This window comes from Eschrichtius robustus, chromosome 14 (genome assembly GCF_028021215.1).
Source record: "Eschrichtius robustus isolate mEscRob2 chromosome 14, mEscRob2.pri, whole genome shotgun sequence".
Taxonomy (NCBI): Eukaryota; Metazoa; Chordata; class Mammalia; order Artiodactyla; family Eschrichtiidae; genus Eschrichtius; species Eschrichtius robustus.
In genome coordinates this window covers 37,355,186-37,370,572 of record NC_090837.1, presented here as the reverse complement: position 1 = coordinate 37,370,572, position 15,387 = coordinate 37,355,186, and positions in this window count along the sequence as shown.

Sequence of the window (15,387 nt, the reverse complement as noted above, 5' to 3'; positions counted from 1 at the left end):
CACACTAGGAAGTCCCTTCACTGGTAGAGACGGGGTGGGGTGGGGGCAGGGGGAAAGCTTCAGAGCCACAGAGGAAAGCGCAGCAATAGGGGTGCAGAGGGCAAAGCAGAGAGATTCCCACACAGAGGATCACTGCCGACCAGCACTCACCAGCCTGAGATGCTTGTCTGCTCACCCACAGGGACGGGTTGGGGCTGGGAGCTGAGGCTCGGGCTTCGGAGGTCAGATCCCAGGGAGAAGACTGGGGTTGGCTGCATGATCACAGCCTAAAGGGGGCTAGTGTGCCACAGCTAGCCGGGAGGGAGTCTGGGGAAAACTCTGGACCTGCCTAAGAGGCAAGAGACCATTGTTTCAGGGTGTGTGAGAAGAGGGGATTCCTTCCCTGTCTGCCCACAGAAGGCAGAGCCACCGCCTAAACGAGCTCCAGAGACCGGCGCGAGCCACGGCTATCAACTCAGACCAGAGACAGGCATGAAATGCTAACGCTGCTGCTGCAGCCACCAAGAATCCTGTGTGCAAACACAGGTCACTATCTATCCCCCCCGCCGGGAGCCTGTGCAGCCTGCACTGCCAGGGTTCCTTGATCCAGGGACAACTTCTTTGGGAGAACACACAACGTGCCTCTGGCTGTTGCAAATTATGCTGGCCTCTGTCGCCACAGGCTGGCCCCGCATTCCAGTTATAACTACCGTACTCCTCCCTCCCCCCAGCCAGAGCACCGTAATCAGCTGCTGCTTTAACCCCGTCCTGTCTGGGTGGGAACAGAAGCCTGAGGGCAACTTACACGCAGAGGTGGGGCCAAAACCAAAGCTGAACCCCAGGAGCTGTGCGAACAAAGAAGAGAAAGGGAAATTTCTCCAGTGCTGGACACCCAATGCCAAAGAACTAGCAAGACAGGAACACAACCCCACCCATTAGTAGAGAGGCTGCTTAAAATAAGTTCACAGACACCAAAAAATGCACCACCGGATGCAGTCCTACCCAACAGAACAACAAAATACAGCCCCACCCACCAGACTACAGGCACCAAAATCCTACATAAGCCACCAAACCAACCTTACCCACGGGTGGCAGACACCAAAAACAATGGGAACTATGAACCTGCAGCCTGAGAAAAGGAGACCCCAAACACAGTAAGTTAAGCAAAATGGGAAGACAGAGAACTATGCAGCAGATGAAGAAGCAAGGTAAAAATCCACTAGACCAAACAAATGAAGAGGAAATAAGCAGTCTACCTGAAAAAGAATTCAGAGTAAAGATAGTAAAGATGATCCAAAATCTTAGAAATAGATTGGAGAAAATACAAGAAATATTATAACAAGGACCTAGAAGAACTAATGAGCAAGCAGACAATAATGAACAACACAATAAACGAAATTAAAAGTTCTTTACAAGGAATCAATAGCAGAATAACTGAAGCAGACGAACAGATAAGTGGCCTGAAAGATAAAATAGTGGAAATAACTGCCGCAGAGCAGAATAAAGAAAAAACAATGAAAAGAATTGAGGAAAGTCTCGGAGACCTCTGGGACAACATTATATGCACGAACATGGGAATTATACGGGTTCCAGAAGAAGAAGAGAAAAAGAAAGGGTCTGAAAAATATTTGAAGAGATTATAGTTGAAAACATCCCTGACATGGGAAAGGAAATAGTCAATCAAGTCCAGGAAGCGCTGAGACTCCAATACAAGGTAAATCCAAGGAGAAACACACCAAGACACATATTAATCAAACTATCAAAAATTAAATACAAAAAAAAATATTAAAAGCAGCAAGGGAAAAGCAATAAGTAACATACAAGGGAATCCCCATAAGGTTAGCAGCTGATCTTTCAGTAGAAACTCTGCAAGCCAGAAGGGAGTGGCAGAACATATTTAAAGTGATGAAAAGGAAAAATCTACAACCAAGATTACTCTACCCAGGAAGGATCTCATTCAGATTCGACAGAGAAATTAAAACCTTTAGAGACAAGCAAAAGTTAAGAGAATTCAGCACCACCAAACCAGCTTTATAACAAATGCTAAAGGAACTTCTCTAGGCAGAAAACACAAGAGAAGGAAAAGACCTACAAAAACAAATGCAAAACAATTAAGAAAATGGTAATAGGAACAGGCATACCGATAATTACCTTAAATGTAAATGGATTAAATGCTCCAACCAAAAGACATAGACTGACTGAATGGATACAACAACAAGACCTGTATATATGCTGCCTACAAGAGACCCACTTCAGACCTAGGGACACATAGAGACTGAAAGTGAGGGGATGGAAAAAGATATTCCATGCAAATGGAAATCAAAAGAAAACTGGAGTAGCAATTCTCATATCAGACAAAATAGACTTTAAAATAAAGACTGTTACAAGAGACAAAGAAGAACACTACATAATGATCAAGGGATGAGTCCAAGAAGAAGATTAACCATTGTAAATATTTATGCACCCAACATAGGAGCACCTCAATACATAAGGCAAATGCAAACAGCCATAAAAGGGGAAATTGACAATAGCACAATCATAGTAGGGGACTTTAACACCCCACTTTCACCAATGGACAGATCATCCAAAATGAAAATAATAAGGAAACACAAGCATTAAATGATACATTAAACAAAATGGACTTAATTGATATTTATACGACATTCCATCCAAAAACAACAGAATACATTCTCTTCTCAAGTGCTCATGGAACATTCTCCAGGATAGATCATGTCTTGCATCATAAATCACGTCTTGGTAAATTTAAGAAAATGGAAATCGTATCAAGTATCATTTCCAACCACAATGCTATGAGACTAGACATCAATTACAGGAAAAAAAATGTAAAATATAGAAACACATGGAGGCTAAACAATATGCTACTAAATAACCAAGAGATCAGTGAAGAACTCAAAAAGTTAATCAAAAAATACCTAGAAACAAATCACAATGAAAACACGACGACCCAAAACCTATGGGATGCAACAAAAGCAGTTCCAAGAGGGAAGTTTATAGCAATTCAATCCTACCTCAAGAAACAAGAAAACTCTCAAATAAACAATCTAACCTTACACCTAAAGCAATTCGAGAAAGAAGAACAAAAATATCCCACAAGTTAGCGGAAGAAAAGAAATCATAAAGATTAGATCAGAAATAAATGAAAAAAATGAAGGAAACGATAGCAAAGATCAGTAAAACTAAAAACTGGTTCTTTCAGAAGATAAACAAAATTGATAAACCACTAGCCAGTCTCATCAAGAAAAAAAGGGAGAAGACTCAAATCAACAGAATTAGAAAGGAAAAAGGAGAAGTAACAACTGACACTGCAGAAATACAAAGGATCATGAGAGATTGCTACAAGCAACTATATGCCAATAAAATGGACAACCTGGAAGAAATAGACAAATTCTTAGTAAAGCACAACCTTCTGAGACTGAACCAGGAAGAAATAGAAAATATAAACAGACCAATCACAAGCACTGAAATTAAAACTGTGATTAAAAACCTTCCAACAAACAAAAGCCCAGGACCTGATGGCTTCACAGGCGAATTCTATCAAACATTTAGGGAAGAGCTAACACCTATCCTTCTCAAACTCTTCCAAAATATAGCAGAGGGAAGAACACTCTCAGACTCATTCTATGAGGCCACCATCACCCTGACACCAAAACGAGACAAAGATGTCACAAAGAAAGAAAACTACAGGCCAATATCACTGATGAACATAGATGCAAAAATCATCAACAAAATATTCGCAAACAGAATCCAACAGCACATTAAAAGGATCATACGCCATGATCAAGTGGGGTTTATCCCAGGAATGCAAGGATTCTTCAATATACACAAATCAATCAATGTAATAAACCGTATTAACAAACTGAAGGAGAAAAACCATATGATCCTCTCAATAGATGCAGTAAATCTTTGACAAAATTCAACACCCATTTATGGTAAAACCTCTCCAGAAAGTAGGCATATAGGGAACTTACCTCAACATAATAAAGGCCATATATGACAAAGCCACAGCCAACATCATTCTCAATGGTGAAAAACTGAAACCATTAACTCTGAAATCAGGAACAAGACAGGATGCCCACTCTCAGCACTATTATTCAGCATAGTTTTGGAAGTTTTAGCCAGAGCAGTCAGAGACGACATCCAAATCGGAACAGAAGAAGTAAAGCTGTCTCACTGTTGCAGATGTCATGATGCTATACACAGAGAATCCTAAAGATGTTACCAGAAAACTATTAGAGCTAATCAATGAATTTGGAAAAGTAGCAGGATACAAAATTAATGCACAGAAATCTCTTGCATTCCTATACACTAACGATGGAATATGTGAAAGAGAAATTAAGGAAATACTCCCAGTTACCACTGCAATAAAAAGAGTAAAATACCTAGGAATAAACCTAACTAAGGAGACAAAAGACCTGTATGCAGAAAACTATAAGACACTGATGAAAGAAATAAAAGATGATGCAAACAGATGGAGAGATATACCATGTTCTTGGATTCGAAGAATCAACATTGTGAAAATGACTGTACTACACAAAGCAATCTACAGATTCAGTGCAATCCCTATCAAACTACCAATGGCAATTTTCACAGAACTAGAACAAAAAATTTCACAATTTGTATGGAAACACAAAAGACCCCGAATAGTCGAAGCAATCTTGAGAACGAAAAATGGAGCTGGAGGAATCAGGCTCCCTGACTTCAGACTATACTACAAAGCTACAGTAATCAAGACAGTATGGTACTGGCACAAAAACAGAAACATAGGTCAATGGAACAAGATAGAAAGCCCAGAGATAAACCCATGCACATATGGTCACCTTATTTTTGATAATGGAAACAATATACAGGGGAGAAAAGACAGCCTCTTCAATAAGTGGTGCTGGGAAAACTGTACCGCTACATGTAAAATATTGAAATTAGAACACTCCCTAACACCGTACACAAAAATAAACTCAAAATGGATTAAAGACCTAAATGTAAGGCCAGACACTATAAAACTCTTAGAGGAAAACATAGGCAGAACACTGTATGACATAAATCACAGCAAGGTCCTTTTTGACCCACCTCCTAGAGAAATGGAAATAAAAATAAACAAATGGGACCTAATGAAACTTAAAAGTTTTTGCACAGCAACAGAAACCATAAACAAGATGAAAAGACAAGCCTCAGAATGGGAGAAAATATTTGCAAACGAAGCAACTGACAAAGGATTAACCTTCAAAATATACAAGCAGCTCATGCAGCTCAATATCAAAAAAACAAACAACCCAATCCAAAAATTGGCAGAAGACCTAAATAGAAATTTCTCCAAAGAAGATATACAGATTGCCAAGAAACACATGAAAGGTGCTGAACATCACTAATCATTAGAGATACGTAAATCAAAACTACAATGAGGTGTCACCTCACACCGGTCAGAATGGCCATTATCAAAAAGTCCAGAAACAATAAATGCTGCAGAGGGTGTGGAGAAAAAGGAGCCCTCTTGCATTGTTGGTGGGAATGTAAGTTGATACAGCCACTATGGAGAACTTTATGGAGGTTCCTTAAAAAACTAAAAATAGAACTCCCATATGTCCCAGCAGTTCCACTACTGGGCATATACCCTGAGAAAATTATAATTCAAAAAGAGTCATGTACCCCAATGTTCATTGCAGCTCTATTAACAATAGCCAGGACATGGAAGCAATGTAAATGTCCATCGACAGATGAATGGATAAAGAAGATGTGGCCTATATATACAATGGAATATTACTCAGCCATAAAAAGAAACGAAATTGAGGTACTTGTAGTGAGGTGGATGGACCTAGAGTCTGTCATACAGAGTGAAGTAAATCAGAAAGAGAAAAACAAATACTGTATGCTAACACATATATATGGAATCTAAAAAAAAAAAAAAAAAGGTTCTGAAGAACCTAGGGGCAGGACAAGAATGAAGACACAGACATAGAGAATGGACTTGAGGACACGGGGAGGGGGAAGGGTAAGCTGGGACGAAGTGAGAGAGTGGCATGGACATATATACACTACCAAATGTAAAAGAGATAGCTAGTGGGAAGCAGCTGCATAGCACAGGGAGATCAGCTCGGTGCTTTGTGACCACCTAGAGGGGTGGGATAGGGAGGGTGGGAGGGAGATGCAAGAGGGAGGGGATATGGGGATATATGTATATGTATAGCTGATTCACTTTGTTATAGACCAGAAACGAACTCACCATTGGAAAGCAATTATGCTCCAATAAAGATGTTAAAAAATATATAAACCACCCTGCAATGCCATATATGCCCATTAGAGTGGCTAAAATTTAAAAAGCCACCACCAAATGTCAGTAAGAATGGGAAACAGTAGGCACTCCATGCACTGCTGAGAGGTTTGTGAGATGGCACACCATTTTGGAAATAGCTTGGCATTTTCTTATGAAGTGAACATACTTTTACCCTATGACACAATGTTTTCATTCCTAGGTATTTACCCAAGGGAAATGAAAACACAAGTCCACACAAAGACTTGTTCATAACACTTTAATCATAGTAGCCCCAAAGTGGAAACCATTAGGTGTCCATCAACAGGAAAACGAATAGACAAATTGTGATATAGTCATACAGTAGAATACTACTAACAATTAAAAGTAACAAAGTGTTAATACATGTAGAGCATGAAGGAATCTCAAAAATATTTAGTAAAGGATATAAAAGAGTACATACATTCCAGTCATATAAAATTCTAGAGCCGGCAAAAGCTAATCTGTAGTGATAGAAAAGCACACCAGTGGTATTCCAAAACGTAAAATAATTTTTTTTCTGGAGAGTGTGACTTTTTCTTAGTTGAGTATTTTAATATCTTTCTTATTTGTATTTTTTGACTTTTTCTATATTGATTAGATTTAGTTAAAAAAAGATTCTGGATGTAAGGTACAGCAGGTGACTATAATTAACAATACTGTTAAGTATACTTGAAATTTGCTAAGAGAGTAGATCTTAAAAGTTCTCATCACAAGAAAGAAATCTGTAACTATATGATGTTATGAATATTAACTTACTGTAGTGGTCATTTTGCACATATATACAGATATACAATTATATATATATATATCAAATCATGTCGTACACCCAAAACTAACAGAATGTTATACGTCATTTACATCCCAGTAAAACTGGAAAAAAAAGAAAAGAAAATGACAAGAGTACACTGCATATAGTGTGGGTAAATATTATTTGGTGAGATTTTGTTTCAATTTTGCATATTCACAGGTGTTAACTGGGTCACAATATATATATTTCTTAGTGTGGGACTCGATCAAAAAAGTTGGAAAAATCTTGCCAGTGTAATTGAAAGACTACGTTAGATTGATACCTTGTGATAAGAATAGATCTAAGAAATGTAATGTTGAGTGAAGAAAGCAGGTTGCAGAATGTATGACGTGACACCATTTTTGAAAAAGAAGACGGTGTCATATTTTTGACCGTATTACATTTTTGGCAGAATCATGTTTTCATAACAAGACAGGCCTGAAAAATGTGGAGCAGGCTTCTCTCAGAGGTGCCCTCTAGGGACTGGAGTGGTTTTGAAGGCGGCCTGAGCTTCATATTGCATGTCTATAAAAAAGAGAAAGTGTGAATGTTTTACTTGCATGTTTAAGTAATTTAAAAATGTTTACACATTTTGGAAAAACTTTCCAAGGAATTCCTTAAGCCCAGGTGCTTACCCTTGGTTGTTTTGCCTTTTTCTAATTCATCTTGCTACTGATCAGTTTAAGCTTTGAGTATCTTATAAATTTGTAAGTATCATCTTGTTAACTTTGTTTTCTCTTTATTAGTTTAAGACTGCACGTAAAATCCTTTAAACATTGGGGAAAAAAAGAGGGTTATCAGCTGAGGTATTTAGATGTATGTAGTTTCTATAGCATATTCCTCAGCCAAGTACCAATGTACTAGAATGTACTACCCCATTCTTTATCGGGGCAATTAGGCTGAGAAATCTTTAGAAATCTAAGTATTTCTCACCACATAGAGTCAACCTGTCTGACTTTTTTCAAGGAAATCTTCTTTGTACATGAAAGCTCTCTGTTTTCCTTTTCATGTTTCCACTCTTTTCACTTTAATACCCTGTCAGACAAAACGCAGGATGAATTGCAGCTACATCAGGGCAGATTTACTTTAGATAAGGCCCTGAATATTCTTTACTGATGCTTAATGTTAAATAATTAGTTAATCCAGTTGTAGAAAATAGAATCAAATCATGTGACTTTTTACTTGTTAGGTTTAACAACTAGTTCACATACATGAAATATTTATGGATCTTATAACTTGTTCTATTTAATTCTTTTGACCAGAGTGTATGTCAGCTTTTCTACTAGACTTCTTGGTGTTTGGGCTAAAATTGGGCCTGGGAAATTTTTTTCTGGTATTAATCCTCAGTTATTAGAAACAAAACAACATAAGAAGTTAGAATATGAAACTACTCTCTTGTCCTGTGAGGTTGACTGAGATCTCAGATAAGAAGGAGACTTGTAACACATTAGATATTTTTTTTGGGGTGGGGAGCAATAGTTTTTCTTTTTTTTAATATATAAATATTCCTTGGAAAAGACCAAATTATTTTTGTGCATTTGTTCATAGTTTGTTAAAATGCTGCTCCTATCATTTTATAATTATTTTAATCATTAGTTTGGAAAATGGGAGAATTTGATAATTGTGCACTTTAAAAAAAATACTGTGATCCCTACATTTATTGGTTAAATCTTCTTGATTATATTGTCTCACAACCAGAAGTTAAAATTACACATAGTTTGTTTCCAAGGTTTTGCAAAAATCATTATTGGTCTCTCATAGCTCTGTATGTTTTGCATTTATCTTCAATATTCTTTTCCCCTCTAAGACTAAGCATAACATAAATACATTATTCAGTGTCTCTGGAGAAAAAAGTTTTTCTAGCATGTGAATTTTAAGTATGTGTAATATATGCTTTTAGATAATAAACTTTACTCTTTAAAGAAATTTAATGTAAATATTTTTTAAATGTTATTGTTATCTTTACCTTTTTAAACAAAATGTCCAGAACCTATATATATATATATATATATATATATATATATATATATATATATATATATATATATGTATAATGATGATATACTATAATAATGAAACATATATTACCCAACATAACAACTGGTAACACTGTCAAGCTACTCTTTTAAAATTAACATTATCATTGTTGCTGTTATGATTATTATTGTTTGATGCATGCAATATTGCTGCATAAGTAATTTAAATGATTTGGTTGTTTTGGATTATTTAAAAATTTTATCTAATAAAAATTTTAAAAATTGTGGCAAAACCATATAACTTGTATAAAATCTACCATCTTACCCATTTTTAAGTGTACAATTCAGTAATGTTACATATATTCAACAAGGTATCTAAAACTTTTGGAGTTTTTTTCATGGCCTCTTTATAAAATCAAAATCAATGTAAAAATATTGAGTTATAGTTTAGAAATATATTGGATAAACTTATGATTGGCATTTTATGGATCATCAGAAATTTGGGTTTTTTATCAATAGACTCATTTGCTGGAGGATTTTTCTGTACAAAGGCAATTATGGTGTTTTTTTTTAATTTGTCTCTCCTTATCTTGACATTAGGGCATGGATTTTAAATCTACCTTCTTTATTTGGGATGATAGTTTTAGTTAATTCCATTAAGAGATTCACAGTCATAGTTGTAAATACAAGTCCAATTCCCGCTGTAGTACAAATGCGCGAAATGCATGTAATTAAATGACATCTCTGTAGCCTATCACAGGGGGCTCTAACCAGCTCATGTCAACAGCAATGACAGATGATGTAAACTGGACTCTTACCATGATAATAGTATTGGTTACCTTCACATTTCAGAGTAAATGACTTTAGACTTATTCAATATGAACAATAAAATAATATAAACATTATATCAGAAAAATGAGTGTATTAGGAGGGAGAATAAGTCTTGAATGCCAAGCATTCAGGACCCAAGACAGTTTGAGCTAATGAGCATATTAGACCTAAACTCAAGCAGGCAGTCAGGGATGTTGGTGGCCTGGGTTATGCTGTCTCTTAGTGCAGGCTCATCCATAGATGTGCTTTCTCCTTTGTGGCTTCCTGTGGCCCTTGTCAGGGTTCTTCCTATTCCTTCTCGCTACACCTTGTTTTCTCATGTCATTTCCTTGGTCACATTCTTGTTCTTGTCTACCAAAGCATTAAATTCAGCTGGGCCTGTGTGACCATGGGCAAAATTATTGGAGTTCTCAGACCAGTCTCCTCTTCTTAAAATGGAAAAATAATACCCACTTCACAAATTTGTGGTTAGGATTACACTGAGTAATACTTAAGTTGCACTCAACTCTAGCTAAGAGAAAATTTCACATTTTGACAACTTTGACAACTTTTATGCCTGGGGTGGGGGTGGGAGTTAGGTGGGAAGGGGCTGCTATGTTAAAATTGCCAGCAGTTTTTCTGTGTTTGTTTGAGGGGCAAATTGCTTCTTTGTTTAGATAAAAATCTCTTTATTTTGCTTTTTGGTTATGCAGAAGGAAAAGCCAACCTCCTATTCTGGGATCTCCCTTTGGCATATGAGGAGCTAAACTGTTCTACATAATAACATTGTAGAAGAATTAGGTTTCTTAGTAGCATTGTCCCTTTTTCTATCTATGTTTTAACTGGCATATTGTACTTAATGTAGCTGTGGGAGAAATAACCACTCTCCCCCAATGAGAAAACCCCAGAGGCGCTTGTTAGAAGCCTGGCTCTGTGGAGAAGAGAGCCCTGAAAGACATGTCTGTGTGAGATGGGGAGTTAGTTCCTCACCCTCAGTGCAAGCCTCATAGGTGGGGGAACGGAAACTTATCAGAGAACCCTTGGTGGTTGGGGGAGGTTCAAGGCCACGTAGTTATGCTAGTCATATCTAGTTCCCAGTATAATGATAGGTTGTTTTTCTTTCTACTCTGTTATCCACAAGCTTTTGGGCTAAATGTTAACATGGTATAGATGTTTAAATGTTCTAACTAACTATGTTTTGGGAAGGGGCTCGAGTCTGTGTTTCTATACTGATAATAAGAAAGAGGCTCAGAGATGTTGCCTGGGGACAGGGTGCTGAGGTGACAAGTGACAATTAGTACATACTTATAGAATATACATTCCTTAGGGATTTCCAGAGATATTGGAGGTTCTCAAGACAAACAGAATGTGGATTTGTATTATTGTAATTTGGGCATTAAGACAAGTGGAATGTTGGGCTAAACACTATCTGTTTTAGAATAATTTTTACTTTAAGGATGGCCTACATCAAAATAGAATGTAATAAGAATGGTGAAATGATACCTACTGGTGATATTTTAGGGGTTTTCCATGTCTAGTCTCCCCCTGTCCCCCAGATAAAAACATACAAGATAGGGCATTGCCCACATATTCATTGGTTCCTATTTTGTTCCACAAATAAACTGGACCTCAGAGCCTGGATCCATCCACCCTTTCCATCTCTTCAAAAATTTTCAAACCATTGAAGAGTTGGATCTGTGTTTCTTGGCTCTATTCCTGATCTTAGTTTTTGTCTAGCCACTTAGTGAAAGGAATAAAACATCTGTATGCCACCATCCTGTGCTAAAACATTTCACTTAGAGTGAGAGTATATCTATATCCCTTACGCTTCTATATCTGTCATCTCCTCACCTTGCCCTTTCTCACTCTAGGGCTCTAATAAAATGTTGTTGAGTAAATGCTGTGGGATATGGAAAATGAGAGTAATGCTGCAGATACTGAGATGCTACCACCAGGACTCAAAAGTCTCTGAGACTAGGGACTGTGTAGCCTTGGGCATGCCAGGATTTCAGTTATAGAAACGGGAGATAAGTTGGAAAGTTTAAGAGGGATGGCCCTGGCCCTTTTGTATCTCCCACCATTGGTGTGTAGAACGGAGGGGATTTCTGACTTTTAAGGACAATCAAATCTTTTGAAAGGGAACTTTGTATTAATGCTCAGAGATGGCCAGGAGAGTGGTGTGTGGAGAATTTGAAATGCATTGATTGTCAGGCTGTCCACACTTAAGAACTGAGTTCTAGTGTCAGCTATACTGTTCGACATTTAGGAATCTGTGATTGAATTATTGCAGAAAAAATTAACTTTCTGGTCTGAGGCAAATCCTGTTTCTTTCTTTCTGGATCTTTAAGTAACATTTTTTCTCTACATTAATGCTTAGCATAATCGATTCTTATCTAAAATGATTTTTGGAGATATAAATATTTGGTGGACTCAACAAAATTTTGATGTATGTTCTCCTGATTAAATATTAGCTGAAGATTATTGTTACTGGTCAAACTTGTTATTTGTTTTTGTTTTTTTTTTTTACTTTCAGTTAACTCTTTTTTTTTTAATTTAAGAATTTTATATTTTTATACAGCAGGTGCTTATTAGTTATCCATTTTATACATGTTAGTGTATATATATGTCAATCCCAATCTCCCAATTCATCCCACGACCACCACCCACCCTGCCACTTTCTCCCCTTGGTGTCTATCCATTTGTTCTCTACAACTGTGTCTCTAACTTGTTCTCTATTTGTAAAAAAACATGAAACTGTTTGATTGTTAGGAGGAAAATTAGTAGCATGTCCTTTTAGAGAATTTATACCTTTTAACCTACAGTAGCATATGACATATAAAAGTTATTTCAGAAGAAGTGGAGACACTCAGGAACAGATGTGGTAGCCAGTTTATTTGAAAGAAATCTCTTTCATTTTCTAACCACCAGGCTAATTAGGTAATTTTTTTTTTTTCAATTAAAACTGCAAAAGGGGGGCTTCCCTGGTGGTGCAGTGGTTGAGAATCTGCCTGCCAATGCAGGAGACATGGGTTCGAGCCCTGGTCTGGGAAGATCCCACATGCCGCGGAGCAACTTGGCCCGTGAGCCACGGCTACTGAGCCTGCGCGTCTGGAGCCTGTGCTCCGCAACAAGAGAGACCGCGATAGTGAGAGGCCCGCGCACTGCGATGAAGAGTGGCCCCCACTTGCCACAACTAGAGAAAGCCCTCTCACAGAAACGAAGACCCAACACAGCCAAAAATAAATAAATAAATAAATAAATCAATGAAAAAAAAAAACTGCAAAAGGGTAGGACTTGAAGTTTGTCCTCTAAAACATTCATCCATTGACTGATCTGATAATTTAGACAAATTGTGGCATTTTAACTTCAGCATTTGAGGAGGGAGAATTATTCCTTAAAATATCATTCACTGTTGAGGCATTGAGGAACTAGGATGTCCTGCTTAACAAAATCCAGAAGAATTCTAATTCTAAACTTTGGCTAGATTTTGGGTTATTTGGCTGTTTACAACATCTCCATGGTGATTTTCCAACACATTTCACACTTAATCTTTTTTTTCTTTATTTTTCATATCTTTGTTGGAGTATAATTGCTTTACAATGTTGTGTTAGTTTCTGCTGTATAACAAAGTGAATCAGCTATATGTATACATATATCCCCATCTCCCCTCCTGCTTGCGTCTCCCTCTCACCCTCCCTATCCCACCCCTCTAAGTGGTCACAAAGCACCTAGCTGATCTCCCTGTGCCATGTGGCTGCTTCCCACTAGATATCTGTTTTACATTTGGAAGTGTATATATGTCCATGCCACTCTCTCACTTCATCCCAGTTTACCCTTCCCCCTCCCTGTGTCCTCAAGTCCATTCTCTATGTCTGCGTCTTTATTCCTGTCCTGCCCCTAGGTTCTTCAGAACCATATTTTTTTTTTTTTTAGATTCCATATATATGTGTTAGCATACGGTATTTGTTTTTCTCTTTCTGACTTACTTCACTCTGTATGACAGACTCTAGGTCCATCCACCTCGCTACAAATAACTCAGTTTCATTTCTTTTTATGGCTGAGTAATATTCCATTGTATATATGTGCCACATCTTCTTTATCCATTCATCTGTCGATGGACACTTAGGTTGCTTCCATGTCCTGGCTATTGTAAATAGTGGCATTGCTGGGTCGTATGGTAGCTCTATTTTTAGCTTTTTAAGGAACCTCCATACTATTCTCCATAGTGGCTGTATCAATTTACATTCCCACCAACAGTGCAAGAGGGTTCCCTTTTCTCCACACCCTCTCCAGCATTTATTGTTTGTAGATTTTTTGATGATGGCCATTGTGACCGGTGTGAGGTGATACCTCATTGTAGTTTTGATTTGCATTTCTCTAATGATTAGTGATCTTGAACAGCTTTTCCTGTGTTTGTTGGCAATCTGTATATCTTCTTTGGAGAAATGTCTATTTAGGTCTTCTGCCTATTTTTGGATTAGGTTATTTGTTTTTTTGATATTGAGCTGCATGAGCTGCTTGTAAATCTTGGAGATTGATCCTTTGTCAGTTGCTTCATTTGCAAATATTTTCTCCCATTCTGAGTGTTGTCTTTTCGTCTTGTTTATGGTTTCCTTTGCTGTGTAAAAGCTTTTAAGTTTCATTAGGTCCCATTTGTTTATTTTTGTTTTTATTTCCATTTCTCTAGGAGGTGGGTCAAAAAGGATCTTGCTGTGATTTATGTCATAGTGTGTTCTGGCTATGTTTTCCTCTAAGAGATTTATAGTGTCTGGCCTTACATTTAGGTCTTTAATCCATTTTGAGTTTATTTTTGTGTATGGTGTCAGGGAGTATTCTAATTTCATACTTTTACATGTAGCTGCCCAGTTTTCCCAGCACCACTTATTGAAGAGGCTGTCTTTTCTCCACTGTATATTCTTGCCTCCTTTATCAAAGATAAGGTGACCGTATGTGCATGGGTTTATCTCTGGGCTTTCTATCCTGTTCCATTGATCTATATTTCTGGTTTTGTGTCAGTACCATACTGTCTTGATTACTGCAGCTTTGTAGTATAGTCTGAAGTCAGGGAGCCTGATTCCTCCAGCTCCATTTTTCTTTCTCAACATTGCTTTGACTATTCGGAGTCTTTTGTGTTTCCATACAAATTGTGAAATTTTTTGTTCTAGTTCTGTGAAAAATGCCATTTGTACTTTGATAGAGATTGCATTGAATCCGTAGATTGCTTTGGGTAGTATAGCCATTTTCAGAATGTTGATTCTTCGAATCCAAGAACATGGTATACCTCTCCATCTGTTTGTATCATCTTTAATTTCTTTCATCAGTGTTTTATAGTTTTCTGCATACAGGTCTTTTGTCTCCTTAGGTAGGTTTAATCCTAGGTATTTTATTCTTTTTGTTGCAATAGTAAATGGGAGTGCTTCCTTAATTTCTCTTTCACTTTTTCCATCATTAGTGTATAGGAATGTGAGAGATTTCTGTGTATTAATTAATTTTGTATCCTGCTACTTTACCAAATTCATTGATTAGCTCTT